This window comes from Mirounga angustirostris, unplaced genomic scaffold (assembly GCF_029215605.1).
Source record: "Mirounga angustirostris isolate CCGP_5_RB_7025 unplaced genomic scaffold, mMirAng1.0.hap1 SCAF_11, whole genome shotgun sequence".
Lineage (NCBI taxonomy): Eukaryota > Metazoa > Chordata > Mammalia > Carnivora > Phocidae > Mirounga > Mirounga angustirostris.
In genome coordinates this window covers 18,518,650-18,535,932 of record NW_026991719.1, presented here as the reverse complement: position 1 = coordinate 18,535,932, position 17,283 = coordinate 18,518,650, and the positions used below count along the sequence as shown (strand labels likewise).

The following is a 17,283-nucleotide window of genomic DNA, read 5'->3' as shown; positions in this document are numbered from 1 at the left end:
TGAATTATGACAACCGGAACTGTCTCCAGGCATTGTCAGATGTCCCCTGAGGAGCAAAATTGCCCTCGTTTGAACACCACTGACTTACATGATCTCATTTAACAGTTACGAGATCTTTGTAAAACATGATTGTAAAACAAATAGCATTATCTTAGTTTTAATAGCTGAAGAAAATGAGGCTAAATGAGAATAATTGATCGAGAGTCACACAGCTAGCAAATGGAGAAGCGAAGATTTGAGCCCCTCTTCTGACTTCAGACCTAATGGTTTTCCTACTATCAAGACAAATTTTAATAATAACGTATTCACAATGTTAGTTTTGCTTTAATACATTTCATCAAGTTGAGTTGAGTGGCACTGTAGTCTTTTCTTCACACTTGTGTTCTATTTTATCTGAATCTTGAAATCTCCAAAACAACTCCCTCAACTTCTGTGTAAGGATCTTTTTTGTATTCTTATTATTTAGTATTTTATCATGGTCTTCTTTGAAGCTAGGATGACTTACTTGATTTATCAAGATCTCATTGCATTTCAATCTTCTAAAAGATTTGGGATTTCTCTCTGCTTTGCCTAGTCCACAAGTTTCATTAGCCTTTCCTCTATTACATCAATAAAATATTTGACATTCTAGATGGATACTCCATTGCATGTCTCTTCCCCAAATATCTTTCATTCTATTTGGATTTTTGCCAGTTTCTAATGCACTGATCCTATCTAATTCATAGTATTCTGACGTTCCAGAAAGATAAGAGCAGGTGCTGAGGAGAAGTAGAGGAAAAGATAATGAACAGGTAAGCAATGTGATAGGAGCAATAGGAAAAGCCTGTAATCCTTCATCTCCTAGAGGCATACGTGCTTTAGAAGAAGCATCAAAACATCACAAAATGCAATTTGAACTCAATCTTAGTCAAGATAAATGAAGAATATGAAATATACAGTTTATACTTAGGCTTGAGATCCTTGTTTATGCTTACTAGCTGAAGTGAAGAAATTCAGCAATGGTCAAATGCTTGCCAAGGAAACAAAAGGGCAAAAATTGATCATCTGTTTCTTTCTGGTTTCCCTTTTCTCAGTCAGTCTTTTAAAATCTAGCATTCCAGGCCACACAGGAAAAGCTAAGCAGACAAAAAAACAAGACTCACTCACATATTTCCCTTTGGTGACTACAATCACTCTGTCTTGAGGTCAAGACTCCAGATGTAACAGAATGAGAGTCAAAGGGTTTTGGACAGTATCAAATAAGCAAAAGAACAGAGCTACAAGTGTGGACCATAAGGTACTGAGGGACATCTGCTGAATAAGGTTCAGGAATGTAAAGTTTTTCTTAAGGGTGACCAGAATCATGCATTTCTAAGATGTTTGGCCAAACTGAGTGTAAAATCTGCAACTAGAATATGGAGCAAATCTTATTCAAATACTGGTGGTCTGAGTCTATGGCATAGGTTTCTTCAACACTTTTCTCTGACCAGCTGTAACTATTTAATAACTGGCTAATAATCAGATACTTTGTAACTAACCTGTGAATTGATTGAATTTATTGTTTCCTTTATATGGTTTGCATATGTAGGCACATTAAAGTAACTGAACACTTGAATGGTATGGGCTGAAGGGCACCTTTTCTTGTGGCATTGGATAATCAGGACAAAACTGGAACAATGAGAGAGGTAGCTTGGCTTTGCACCCTTAAATGTTTCTGTTCACAACTTCACTATGCTTGTCAACAGTGCACGTGCACTTAAAAGACTAAGGAGAGTTGAGGGAAGAGCCCTGTAAACATAGTTTAATGATATATCAAAACTCAGTATGAAAAATGACATGATAGTCATGTAGTTGAAACTGAAAAAAAGTGATAATTTCCCAAATATTTGAATATACATATACAAAGAACCAGCTTCTAGTTTCGTTGATCTGTTCTACTGTTCTTCTGGTTTGTATTTCATTGATTTCTTCTCTAATCTTTATTATTTATAAGATCGATAAACCTCTGGCCAGACTTATTCAAAAGAAAAGAGAAAGGACCCAGATTAATAAAATCATGAATGAAAGGGGAGAGATCATGACCAATACAAAGGAAATACAATTTTACGAACATATTATGAGCAACTCTATGCCAACAAATTAAGCAATCTGGAAGAAATGCTCTCCTGGAAACATATAAACTACCAAGACTGAAACAGGAAAAGGTAGAAAATCTGAACAGACCAATAACCAGCAAGGAAATTGAAGCAGTAATCAAAAACCTCCCAAAAAAACAACAGTCCAGGGCCAGATGGCTTCCCAGGGGAATTCTACCAAACATTTAAAGAAGAAATGATACCTATTCTACTGAAGCTGTTTCAAAAAATAGAAACAGAAGGAAAACTTCCAAACTCATTCTATGACCCCAGCATTACTTTGATCCCCAAACCAAAGACCCCATTAAAAGGAGAATTCCAGACCAATATCCCTGATGAACATGGATGCCAAAATTTTCACCAAGATCCTAGCCAGTAGGATCCAACAGTACATTAAAATGATTATTCACCACAACCAGATGGGATTTATTCCTGGGATGCAAGGGTGATTCAACATTCACAAATCAACATGATAGAGCACATCAATAAAAGAAGAGACAAGAACCGTATTACCCTCTCAATTGATGCAGAAAAAGCATTTGCCAAAGTACAGCATCCTTTCTTGATTAAAACTCTTCAAAGTATAGGGATAGAGGGAGCATACCTCAATATCATAAAAGCCATCTATTAAAAAAACACAGCAAATATCATTCTCAGTGGGGAAAAACTGAGAGCTTTTCCCCTAAGCTCATGGGAACCCAGCAGAGATGTCTACTCTCACCACTGTTGTTCAGCATTATACTAGAAGTCCTAGCATCAGCAATCAGACAACAAAAAGAAATAAAAGACATCCAAATCAGCAAAGAAGTCAAACTCTCACTCTTCACAGATCACATGATGCTCTGTGTGGAAAACCCAAAAGACTCCATCCCAAAATTGCTAGAACTCATATAGGAATTCAGCAAAGTGGCAGAATATAAAATCAATACACAGAAATCAGTTGCATTTCTATACACTAAAATGTGACTGAATAAAGAGAAATTAAGGCATCAATCCCATTTACAATTGCATCCAAAACCATAAGATACCTAGGAATAAGCCTAACCAAAGAGGCAAAGGATCTGTATTCTAGAAACTACAGAACACTTATGAAAGAAATTGAGGAAGACACAAAGAGATGGAAAAACGTTCCATGCTCATGGATTGAAAGAATAAACATTGTTAAAATGTCTATACTGCCCAGAGCAGTCTACACATTCAGTGAGATCCCTATCAAAATACCATCAACATTTTTCACAGAGCTGGAACAAACAATCCTAAAATTTGTATGGAACCACAAAAGACCCTGAATAGCCAAGGGAATGTTGGAAAAGAAAACCAAAGCTGGGGGCATCACAAAGCCTGACTTCAAACTCTATTACAAAGCTGTGATCATCATGACAGCATGGTATTGGCACAAAAACACATAGATCAATGGAACAGAATAGAGATTCCAGAAATGGACCCTCAACTCTATGGTCAACTAATATTTGACAAAGCAGGAAAGCATATCCAACGGAAAAAAGACAGTCTCTTCAACAAATGGTGTTGGGAATATTGGACAGCCACATGCATAAAAGTGAAAGTGGACCATTCTCTTACACCATACACAAAGATGAACTCAAGATGGATGAAAGACCTCAATGTGAGACAGGAATCCATCAAAATCCTACAGGAGAACAGAGGCAGCAACCTCTTCGACCTCGGCTGCAGCAACTTCTTGCTAGACACGTCTCTAAAGGCAAAGGAAACAAAAGCAAAAATGAACTATTGGAACTTCATCAAGATAAGAAGCTTCTGCACAGCAAAGGAAACAGTCAACAAAACTAAGGCAACCCATGGCATGGAGAAGATATTTGCCAATGACAGATAAAGGGCTGGTATCCAATATCTATAAAGAACTTATCAAACTCAGCACCTAAAGAACAAATAATCCAATCAAGAAACAGGCAGAAGACATGAACAGACACTTCTCCAAAGAAGACATACAAATGGCCAACAGACATGTGAAAAAATATTCCACATCACTTGCCATCAGGGAAATACAAATCAAAACCACAATGAGATACCACCTTATACCAGTAAAATGGCTAAAATAAAAAGGCAGGGAACAACAAATATTGGCAAGGATGTGGAGAAAGGGGAACCCTCTTACACTGTTGGTGGGAATACACAAGCTGGTCCCACCCAAGAACCAACAAACTCATGGCATTCACCTACCAATTCTGTTATCATTTATGAATGGATGACTATTGCATCCACTACTGGAGGCCAGAGTTTCCAGAGTGGGCCTCCCCTATGCACAGCTTCAGTGAGCTGCCATGTCTAGAGACTACCCTCTGGCAGAGACACAGGTACTTGCAATAAGATGTCCTTGGTACATGAGTGGAACACTGACACAGTGGCACTATTATTCCCCGAAGTAGTAGAATGAAGCCTCTAAATGAAAAGTTCAAATGGTGGGTTGGAGTTTTGGGTCAGGAATGTGAAATCCAAGTTCTAGTAACTGCCTTTTTAAAAAGGGAAGAAACCATTATTTTCCCAATATTTCTGAAAACAGCTGCTGATACAAGAAAATCTATAGAACCCTTGTAAGTAGTTTTCCTCACCATTTTTTCTGGCTAAACTTGTATGCTAGCTCAGATTAAACAGAAAGCGTCACTGGTTCTGACTTGCTTTTGTCAATTTGCTGATGGCCTGGGGTGCTTCATTTACACATGCACTTTATAACTAGAAGAGTGGTCCTTGGAGAGGAGTCTTGGCAATCATTTTAATTAGCAGGAACTTGAAGACTTGTTTTTTCTTTCTTCCCCCCATAACCCTAATGAACCAAGAGATGAGCTTATAAGGTTTTGCCCCAAAGGTTTCCCAGCTGGCAGCTAATCAAAACATGCAGAGGCAATAATACTAGACAACTATTTCATACTCAAGCTGATTTTTAAACTGTTTTTGTAGTCCAGCTAAGAGGTAAAGGAGGGCCCATGGTTACTAGAATCACCTATAACTTGTTGTCAACACTGTTTGATCTTACCCTGAAAACACAAAGATTTCAGGGAAAAAACAATAATGTGTGTACAGGAAATAAACCTTAAAAATATGTTCTTTGCCCTCTGAAGAGCTTTTCTCTTTGGACCTATTCTTAATAACTATCCTTTATCCCTTTTGTCTCAGAGTTAGAGAAAATACTTAAATATGCACCTTTTAAAAAACTGAACAAAAACAGAGCTGACACTGAGGTCATAAAGTACAAGATAGTAAGATAAAACATTCTTATCTGTATACTTTTGTGATATTTTCATTTTAGATCAAGTGTTTTAGGTCTGCTTTCATTTTGATCAGACTGTGTTGATTTTGGTGTTTTGTTTTGTTTTGTTTTAGGATGATGGGTTTTCTCTCTTCTTTCTCTCACTTTCTTTAGGCCAGTCTTAGGCCAACTCTTAGAATGGATTCAGGGGGTGCCAGGATGGCTCAGTCGGTTAAGCATCTGCCTTTGGCTCAGATCATGATCCCAGGGTCCTAGGATTGAGTCCCACATCGGGCTCCTTGCTGAGTGGGGAGCCCGCTTCTCCCTCTGCCTGCCGCTCCCCCTGCTTGTGCTCTCTCTCACTCTCTCTCGCTTTCACTCTCTCTCTCTGACAAATAAATAAAATCTTAAAAAAAAAGTGAATTCAGAAGTTCTAAGAAAATGAAGCATTGTATGTCAGTGTAGGTGAGTACATTCTCATTCTTCTCTAAACTTGCCTAAGCAGCTGTACCTTGTGTGGGGCAGTACAGGAAGGAGAAGGTAAGGGGAAAGTCTGATATGAAACATAAAGCTCTACCAACTGAGCCCTTTCTTTCAGGACAAGGCTTTCAAATGAGCTTTTTGTAATCATTCTTTTGTTTCCCAGAAGCAACTTGTCGACTGTTGTATATTCAGTAACTAGTATCGTTTTAGAGATGCTCTTTTTACTTGCAAGTCAGATGGCACATTTAAAATCATCTCCTCTTGTAAAATGCCATGATAGCGTTATATAAATTCAAGGCATGTATAATACTATGCACAATTCTTATTGAATAAAAATAGATCTTAGCATTATAGTTAGTGTCTACACAATCCCATAACAACCCATGAAATATGAAACACTCAGGTGGTTAAGGAAGTTGTTGCAGCTCCATTAAACTAAAAATCCATTCTACAGATAAATCATTTAGGTGCTTGATTGCACTGTTTTTGCATTTGGTCTGGTGACTTAGCTTCATGGCAGTAAAGGCCTGGAACCCCACTGAATCTCTCAAAATGTTGCATTTATTTCTGAAGAACAATACTCTCTTCAAATTACTTTTCCAACATGTCCATAATGTTTGGCTTAGACCTTGATTATATTACATGTCTACGTTAATTGATCACTGAAAAAATAATACCAGGCTAATTTAAAGATGAAGAAATGTTTAAAACAGATTTTTGTGACTAATCTAAAATATTAAACAATGCAAAGTCAGGCCAAACTTGAGTTTTCTGGGAATATAATGTCTGTTCTTTATGAAAATAATTTGAAAATTTTTTTGAACCACCTAATGAGATGCATTGCCAAACATTAAATTTTATAAACTTGATGAGGTTGAATCGTTTTTCTTTTCTTTTCTTTTTTTTTTTTTTTGTCTACTCCACTTCTCTTTAAGTGTTTCAAGTCTGCATGGATTTCCTTGGCATCTTGGCATGTGGCTTTTCCAGCATAGTCTAATGGTACTGCTGTGAAATGTGATTAGGGAATTTGAGAGAGAAGGAAGTTGGCTAAAGGTCATTACCAATTAGATGGTAACACAAGGCTACTGAGCTACTCAAATAGAGTAATGAATAATTATCCAAACTTTTCAAAAGATATTTAGAATGTAATTTCATTGTGGATTTTCATTAAATTGAAAAATGGCAGAAGTATTAAGTCTGTCCAGACACCGAAATACACATACTTCCATGGCAAGGCAATTTACTAAAATCAGGGAGGAGTTGGGGAATGCACTGACATTGGAGCAGGGTTACAGTATAGCCCTCTCCTGAGACCAGGGTTTGCCTTAACCTAATGGTGGGGGGAGATTAGATTCTTTGCTTGTTTTTCTAATCGGCTGATATAAAATACTAATTTACCCCAATTTAAAATTATATTGCAAATATTCCCTGTGAGCATATAAGTGTATAATAACAATTTAATTGTTCTGAAAGGTAAAATGCAGCATAAACAACTATCCACAAAATTGGATCTTTTTCTCATGTATTACTTTAATTATAGTCATTTTAACAGCTTCACCAATTGCATCTCCTGTTTTTCTCAAAAGCAATATAATTATACATAAATAATTCAAGCAAGGATATGACCATGTATGTCCAGAAACATCTGACTGGTTTTAGTGAGCCCAGGATGAGTAATACTGAATATTTATTATTAAACCCTATACCTAAAGTGAAAATATAGTAATGTAAGGCATTAGCATTAAAAAGGAAAAGATATGCCAATCCCAGGTGAAGAAATTGCTTCACTTGGACTAGACTAACACAATGAGTGGGAAAATGAAAGAGTCAAAGAAGTACCATAAAATCCTCCATTAGAAACGGGAAATCTCAGGGTGCCTGGGTGTCTCAGGCAGTTAAGCATCTGACTCTTGGTTTCAGCTTAGGTCATTATCTCAGCGTTGTGGGATTGAGCCCTGTGTCAGGTTCCGTGCTCAGCAAGGAGTCTGCTTGAGATTCTCTTCCTTTGCCCCTATGCCCCTCTCCTCTCTCTCTCTTTCAAATCTCAAATAAATAAACCTTTTTTAAAAAGAAATTGGAAATCTGAAGTTTATACAATGATCATGATTGGCCCAAATCACAAACAAGAGTCTATGATGAGGATGGAAACTGTAGATCAGGTTTTTCCCATTTCTTAGTTATAGAATGCCTTGTAAAATTAGGCTGTGTTGTATCTCAGAAATGCACTGAAGTGTCCAAACACATCTGAGCTGGAACTTCTAAAGAAGATAAAGCAGTCAAATGCATCCATAGAAAATAGAAACCTAAATTACACATCCATTTTGTGAAAGGAACTCTTCAGCAGCTATGAATCATAAGATGAAAATTAGTTCTGCTTAACTGTGAGAAAACTAAATCCAAATTAAACTAATTTAGTGTTGTCATTTTTACACATTAAACAAATATTAAGGAAACAATCAACAGAGTGGGAAAGCAGCCTACAGAATGGGAAAGATAACTTGCAAACCAAATAGCCAATAGGAGGTTAATATCTAAAATTTAGAAGGCACTCCTATAACTCAATAGCAAAACTAAAACAAATAATTCAATTTAAAAATGGGTGAAAGAACTGAATTTACATTTTTTCCAAAGAAGACATACAAATGGCCAGCAGGTATATGAAAAAGTGCTCAATATCACCAATCATTAGGGAAATGCAAATAAAAACAGTATGAAATATTACCTAACACCAGTTAGGATGGCCATTATAAAAAAAAAGTGTTGACAAAGGTGTGGAGAAATTGGAAACCTTGTGCACTGTGGGTATGAATGTAAAATGGTGTAACCACTATGGAAAAACCATACGGAGGTTCCTCAAAAAATTAAAAAAAGAACTACCATATGATCCAGCAATCCCACTTCTCGCTATTTATCCAAAAGAACTGAAATCAGGATCTTGAAGAAATACTTGGACTTCCATATTTATTGTAGCATTATTCACAGTAGACAAGATGTGAAAGCAACCTAAATGTCCATCAACAGATGAATGGATAAAGAAAATGTGGTATATACATACAATGGAATATTAATTAGCATTAAAAATGAATGAAATCCCAGAGTACCTGGGTGGCTCAGTCAGTTGAGCGTCTGACTTTGGCTCAGGTCATGATCTCAGGATCCTGGGATGAAGCCCCATGTCATCAGGCTCATCACTCAGCAGGGAGTCGGCTTTTCCCTCTCCCTTTGCCCCTCCCCCTCCTCCTAGTCTCTCTCTCAAAATCTTTTTAAAAAATGAATGAAATCCCATCATATACAACAATATCGATTAACCTTAAAGACATATGCTAAGTGAAATGAAACAGTAACAGAAGGATAAATACCATGTGATTTCATTTATATGAGGTATCTACACTAGTCAAGCACATAGAAGCAGAAAATAGAATGGTAGTTACCAGAAACTAGGCAAAGGGGAAATGGGAAGTTGTTCACTGGGTATTCAGTTGCATTTATGCAAGGTGATTAAATTCTACAGATGTGCTTTATAACATTGTACCTATATTTAACAATGCTGTACACTTAAAAATTTGTTAAGAGGGTAAATCTTACATGTTTTTTAACCACAATAAAAAAATAACATTTTTAAGTCTATTCATTTGATCCTATTTTGAGATGGTGTGTCACTAAGACATTATTAATTTACTAGCACATAAATATAGAAAAAAGATGAATATCACTGTGACTGGAAAAAAAGCATGATAGAATATACCTGATTATTTAGTTTGTCTTCTTCATTTCATATGAAACTAAGTTTTTTTAAGTTTTTATTGAAGTATGACATATATGCAAAATCAGAAATAAACACCTAAGTGAACTGTCACAAAGTAAGCACACCCGAGTAACTACCACTCAGATCAAGAAAGCAAATAACAGCCTCTAAAAGCCACCATAATGCCTCCTCTCAATCAGGACCCATTTATCCCCCAAATGGTAACTACCATCCTGAATTCCAAGAACATATATTAGTTTTGCTTGTTCTTGAACTTAACAACAACTTTATTTACAAGTTCTATAGCACATTTGGTGATGGTTTTTTTCCCTAGATCTTAGTCATTTCAAATAAAACTGCTATAAACATTTCTGAACATTTGTGGTACAAATGTGTATACATTTCTATTGGTTATGTGCCTAAGAGTGGAATTTCTAGGTCATGGGCCATGCATGTATTCAACTTTGGTAAACACTGACTTTTCCAAAGTCGATGAACCAATTAAATCTCCCACCAATAGTATACAAACATTGCCCTTGCTCCACGTTCTGGCCTCTTTAGATATTTTCAGGGCTTTTAGATTTTTAGTCATTCTGGTAGGTCCTTAGATGTTTAGTTTGCCTTTTTTCCAAGTTAGTTTACCATTTGGATATCATTTTATGAAGTGCTTATATGAGACTCTCGCCTGTTTTTCTGCTAGGTTGTTTTTTAAATTTATTTATTTAAACAATTCACTTAAACTTAAAATAAAAAAACCCAAACCCAACAGTTCACTCATTCGTCCCTCTTGCCCTCCTTTCCCACCTTTGACAACCACCAGTCTGTTCTCTGTATCTCTGAGCTTTTTTTTTTTTTTTAGGTTTTTTGTTTGTTTTCTTTTTAAATTCCACATGTAAGAGAGATCATACAGCATTTGTCTTTCTCTTTCTGACTTACTTCACTTAGCATAATGCCCTCAAGGTCCATTCATGTTGCTGGAAATGGAAGATTTTATTCTTTTTTATGGCTGGATAATACTGTGTATATAGACCACAATTTCTTTATCCATTCATCTGTTGATGAACTTAGGTGTTTCCATACCTTGGCTATTGTAAATAATGCTGCAGTGAACATGGGGGGTGTGTATGTCTTTTTGAGGTAGTATCTTTTGTTTTCTTGGACTAAATACCCAAAAGTAGAATTGCTGGATCATATGGTAGTTCTACTAGGAATTTTATGGTTTCATGTGTTACATTTAAGTCTTTCATCCATTTCTAATTAATTTCTGTGTATGGTATAACATAGTGGTCCAGTTTCATTCTTTTGCATGTAGCTGTCCAGTTTTCCAACATTTACGGAAGAGACTGTCCTTTCCCCCATTGAATATTCTTAGTTCCTTTGTCATAAATTGATGATTTATGCATGGATTTATTTCTGGAGTCTCTCTTCCCTCCCATTAATCTGTGTGTCTATTTTATGCCAGTACCACACTGTTTTGACTACTATAGCTTTGTGATATAGTTTGAAATCAAGGAGTGTGTTGCCTCCAACTTTCTTCTTCTCTCTCAAGATTTCTTTGGCTATTTGGGATTTTTGTGTGTGTGTATGTGCTTCCATACAAATTTTAAGATTATTTTTTCTGTTTCTTTGAAAAATGTCATTGAAATTTGGTACTTATTGTACTGAATCTGTAGATTACCTTGGATAATAAGAACAATACTGATTCTTCTAATCCATGAGCATGGAATATCTTTCCATTTATTTTTGTCTTCTGCAGTTACTTTCATTAATGTCTTGTAGTTTTCAATATACAGGTCTTTACCCACCTTGGTTAAATTTATTCCTAGGTATTTTATTCATTTGATGCAATTGTAAATGGGATTGTTTTCTTAATTTCTCTGACACTTTGTTATTAGTGTATAGAAATGCAACAGATTTTTGTATATTGATTTTGTATCCTGTAACTTCACTGAATCCATTTATTACTTCTGACAGTTTCTTAATGGAAGTATAATTAACATGCAGTATTAGTTTCAGGTATACAGTATAATGATTCACCAGTTCTGCACATTACTGAGTGTTCATTATGATAACTGTACTCTTAATTTCCTATATCTCTTTCACCCATCCCCCTACCCACCCCACCTTGGACAACCACCAGTTTGTTCTCTGTATTTAAGTGTTTGGGGGGTTTTTGTGGAGTTTTTTTTTGGGGGGGGGGTCTCTTTTTTTTTTTCTTCATCGGTTCATTTGTTTCTTAAATTTCACATATGAGTGAAATCACATGGTATTTGTCTTTGTCTGACTTATTTCACTGAGCATTATAACCTCTAGGCCCATCCATGTTGTTGCAAATGGCAAGATCTCATTCTTTTTTATGGCTGAGTAATATTTCATCACACACACACACACACACACACACACACACCTCACATCTTCTTTATCCATTCATGTATCGATCAACTCTTGCGTTGCTTCCATATCTTGGCTATTATAAATAATGCAGCAAACAAAGGGGTGCATATATCTTTTCAGATTAGAGTTTTTGTTTTCTTTGGGTAGATACCCAGTAGTGGAATTATTGAATCTTACAGTAATTCTATTTTTAATTTTTTGAGCAACCTCCATATTCTTTTCAATAGTAACTACATCAGTTTGCATTCACACCAGCAGTATATATGGGTTCCTTTTTCTCTACATCATTGTCAACACTTGTTATTTCTTGTATTTTTGAGTCTAGCCATTCTGACAGGTGTGAGGTGATATCTCAGTGTGGTTTTGATTTGCATTTCCCTGATGATTAGTGATGTTGAGCATCTTTTCATGTGTCTGTTAGCCATCTGTATGTCTTTGAGAAAATGCCTATTGAGGTCCTCTGCCCATTTTTTAATCAGATAATTTGGGGGTTTGGAGGTGGTAGAGTTGTATAAGGTCTTTGCATATTTTGGATATTAACTCCATTTGCAAATACCTTCTCCCACTCAATAGGTTGCCTTTTCATTTGGTTTATGGTTTCCTTTGCTATGCAAAAGCTTTTTATTTTGGTGTAGTCCCAATAGTTTAATTTTGCTTTTGTTTCTCTGGGCTGAAGAGACATACCTAGAAAAGTGTTCCTATGGCTGTTGTCAAATAAATTACTGTCTATATTTTCTTTTAGGAGCTTTATGGTTTTTGGACTCACATTTAGGTTTTTTATCCATTTTGAGTTTATTTTTGCATATGGTATAAGAAAGTGGTCCAGTTTCATTCTTTTGCATGTAACTATCCAGTTTTCCCAGAACCATTTGTTGAAGAGACTATTTTTTCTCATTGTATATTCTCACCTCATTTGTCATAGATTATTCATATTAGCATGGATTTATTTCTGAACTTTCTATTCTGTTCCATTCATCAATGTGTCTGTTTTTGTGCCAGTAACATACTATTCTGATTACTAGCTTCGTAGTATATCTTGAAATCTGGGTTTATTATACCTACAGCTTTGTTCTTCTTTTTCAAGATTACTTTGGCTATTTGGGGTCTTTTGGAGCTCCATACAAATTTTAGGATTTGTTCTAGTTCTATGAAAAATGTCATATTTTGACAGGGATTGTATTAAATTTGTGGATTATTTTGGATAGTATGAACATTTTAACAATATTAGTTCCTCCATTTCATGAACATGGAATGGATAGTATGGACATTTTAACAGTATTAGTTCCTCCATTTCATGAACATGGAATATCTTTCTCTTTGTGTCATCTTCATTTACTTTCATCAGTGCTTTATAGTTTTTGGAGTACAGGTTTTTTGCCTCCTTGGTTAAGTTTATTCCTAGATATTCTTTTGGTGCAATTATAAATGCGATTGTTTTCTTAATTTCTCTTCCTTCTATTGTATAGAATACAACATATTTCTGTACATTAATTTTGGATCCTGCAACTTTACTGAATTAATTTATTAGTTCTAGGTTTTTGGTCAAGTCTTTAGGGTTTTCTATATATAATATCATGTCATCTGCAAATAGTGAAAGTTTTACTTCTCCCTTACCAATTTGGATGCCGTTTATTTCTTTTGGGTGGGGGGTCTGACTGCTGTGGCTAGGATTACTAGTGCTATGTTGAATAAAAGTGGTAAGAGTGCACATCCTTGTTTTGTTCTTGATCTTAGAGAAAAAGCTCAGTTTCTCACCAATGAGGATGATGTTAGCTGGGGCTTTTTCATATATGGCCTTTATTATGTTAAGGTATGTTGCCTCTAAACATACTTTAGAGTTTTTATTATAAATGGATGTTGTACTTTGTCAAATGCCTTTTCTGCATTTTTTGAGATAATCATATATATGGTTTCTATCTTTTCTCTTGTTAATATGATGTATCACATTGATTTGTGAATTCTGAACCAATTTGCTTCCCAGGAATACATCCCACTTTAACGTGGTAAATGATAAATGACTTTCGTAATGTATTGTTGGATTTGGTTTGCTAATATTTTGTTGAGGATTTTTGTATCTATGCTCATCAGAGATACTAGCCTGTATAGTTCTAACAGTTTTTTGGTGGAGGCTTTAGAGTTTTTCATATATAATACCATGTCATCTGTAAATAGTGATAATTTTCTTTCTTTCCAATTTGGGTGTCCTTTATTTTATTTTTTTTGCCTAAGTGATCTGGCTAGGACTTACTGTGTTGAATAAAAGTGACGAATGTGGGCATTTTTGTCTTGTTACTGATCTTAGAGGAAGGGCTTTCAGCTTTTCACCATTGAGTATGATGTTAGCTGTGCAGTTGTTATATATGGCCTTTATTATGTTGAGGTATGTTCTCTCTATTACCCACTTTGTTAAGAGTTTTTATCATAAACAGATGTTGAATTTTGTAAATGCTTTTTGTGTATCATTGAAATGATGGTATGATACTTATCTTTCATTTTGTGGTATATCACATTGACTGATTTGCTGATGTTGAACTACTGTTGCATCCTTATCTTTCTTTTTATTGATCTGCAGGTGTTAATTTTGTATGCTGGATACAAGCCTTTTGTTAGAGATACATGTTATAAATTTCTTCTCAATGGCTAGCCTTTTTACTCTTACTGTTTTCTTTTTATGAATAGAACTCTTTGCTTTTAATGTGGTTCAAATTATTATTTCCTTTATGGTTAGTGACTTTTGCATCTTTTTTTTTTTTAAAGATTTTATTTATTTATTTGAGACAGAGAGCACATGAGAGGGGGGAGGGTCAGAGGCAGAAGCAGGCTCCCTGCCGAGGAGGGAGCCCGATGTAGGACTCGATCCAGGGACTCCAGGATCATGACCTGAGCCGAAGGCAGTCGCTTAACCAACTGAGCCACCCAGGCACCCTATATCTTTTTAATAAAACTTTTACCTACTCAAATGTCATGAAATATTCTCTATATTCTTCTAGAAAATGTGTTTTACCTTTCAGATTTAGACCTACAATGCACCTAGAATTGCTTTTTTGTTTTGGTCTGAAGTAGGGACAAAGTTTTTCTTGGACATATGGCTATTTGGATATATGAATATATAATTGATACAGCATCATTTACTGAAAAGACAATCTTTCCCCTTTGTTTTCAATGGCCAACTTTGTTTTATATCAAGTATTCATGTATATGAATCAATTCTAAATTCCATCTTCTGTTCAAGTTATCTATATTCTGGCACTAATAGCAAACTTAATTAAGGTAGCTTTAAAATAATGCTTGCAACAGCCACTGCAGTACATTGAGCTCCACAGAGACAGCGCCCAGGCAAGTGAAAACCAGATGGGCACTGGGCGACTCTGAGCCTCCCTGGGGAAAATAATTAAATATGGGCAAAGGAGATCCTAAGAAGCTGAGAGGCAAAATGTCATCATATGCATTCTTTGTGCAAACTTGCCAAGAGGAGCACAAGAAGAAACACCCAGATGCTTCAGTCAACTTCTCTGAGTTTTCTAAGAAGTGCTCAGAGATGTGGAAGATCACATCTGCTAAAGACAAAGGAAAATTTGAAGACATGGCAAAGGCAGACAAGGCCCATTATGAAAACTTATATTCCCCCTAAGGGGGAAACAAACAAGAATTTCAAGGATCCCAGTGCACACTTGGTGCTCACTTCAGCAGCACATACACCATTGCACCTAAGAGGCCTCCTTCGGCCTTTTTCTTGTTTTGTTCTCAGTATCACCCAAAAATCAAAGGAAAACATCCCAGCCTATCCATTAGTGATGTTGCAAAGAAACTGGGAGAGATGTGGAATAAAACTGCTGCAGATAACAAGCAGCCACATGGAAAGAAGCTGCTAAGCTGAAGGAAAAATGGGAAAAGGATATTGCTGCATACTAAGGTAAAGGAAAAACATACTAAGGTAAAGGATGCAGCAAAAAAGGGAGTCGTCAAGGCTAAAAAAAAGCAAGCAAAAGAAGCAAGAGGAGGAAGACAAAGATGAAGAGGATGAGGAGGAGAAGGAAGATAAAGAAGATGATGGATAAGTTGGTTCTAGTGCATTTTTTTCTTGTCTGTAAAGCATGTAACCCCTTCTGTACACATCTCACTCCTTTTAAAGAAAAAAAAATTGAAATGTAAGGCTGTGTAAGATTTGTTTTTAAACTGTATGGTGTCTTTTTTTGCATAGTTAACACACTACTGAATGTGTGTGGGTTTTTTTTTTTTAAGATTTTATTTATTTATTTGAGAGAGAGAGTGAGAGAGAGGAAGAGCACAAGAGGGGGGAGCGGGAGAGGGAGAAGCAGACTCCCTGCTGAGCAGGTAGCCCGATGTGGGACTCGATCCCGGGACTCCAGGATCATGACCTGAGCCGAAGGCAGTCGCTTAACCAACTGAGCCACCCAGGTGCCCTGAATGTGTCTTTAGATAGCCCTGTCCTGGTGGTATTTTCAGTAGCCACTAACCTTGCCTGATACAGTACGGGGGTTGTAACTTGGCATGGAAATTTAAAGCAGGTTCTTGTTGGTGCCCAGCACAAATTAGTTACATATGGGGATGGTAGTTTTTCCATCTTCATTTGTCTCTGTTGTTCTGTGAACTCAATACCACTCTGTAATGGAAAAAAAAACAAAAAAACAAAACGTTGCAGCTGTTTTGTTGACATTCTGAATGCTTCTAAGTAAATATCACTTAAAAAAAAAATAGGGGTGCCTGGGTGGCTCAGTCAGTTAGGCCTCAGACTCTTGGTTTCCCCTCAGGTCATGATCTCAGGGTCTTGCGATGGAGCCCTGCGTGGGGCTCCACACTCAGGACAGAGTCTGCTTGGGCTTCTCTCCCTCTCCCCCTTCCCCCACATGTGTGCATTCTTTCCCTCTCTCAAATAAATAAAATCTTTAAAATAAATAAATTAATTAAACAATGCTTGCTATTTTATAAAGCAAGTCCTCTGAATTTATTATTCTTTAAGAATATCTTGGGTATTTTTGGCTTTTTGCATTTTTGTGTCAGTTTCAATATAAAAGTATTCCAAGATGTTCAGTGGGATTGTATTTAATTTTGTGTCAATTTTGAGATTATTGGCATCTTTGTGGTATTTTCTTCCCATCTATAAATGGTATTATATCTTTAAATAGTTTGTTACTTTATTTGAGAGAAATTTTCAATAGTATTTTAAAGTTTTCTATGAACTGGTCTTATAATTCATTCATTTTATTCCTAGGTATTTGGTTCATCTGATTTTACTGGAAATTATATTATTCCCATTTTCATTTTAATTATCACATTAATGACTTGTGTTCAGAATCCCTGCT

The 17,283-nt window shown here is 36.0% G+C and overlaps 1 pseudogene; it reads left to right on the top strand.

Moving 5' to 3' along the window:
* The first annotated feature begins 15,356 nt into the window (after positions 1–15,356).
* Positions 15,357–16,108, top strand: LOC123843455 (high mobility group protein B1-like; annotated as a pseudogene).
* The last annotated feature ends 1,175 nt before the right edge of the window (positions 16,109–17,283 follow it).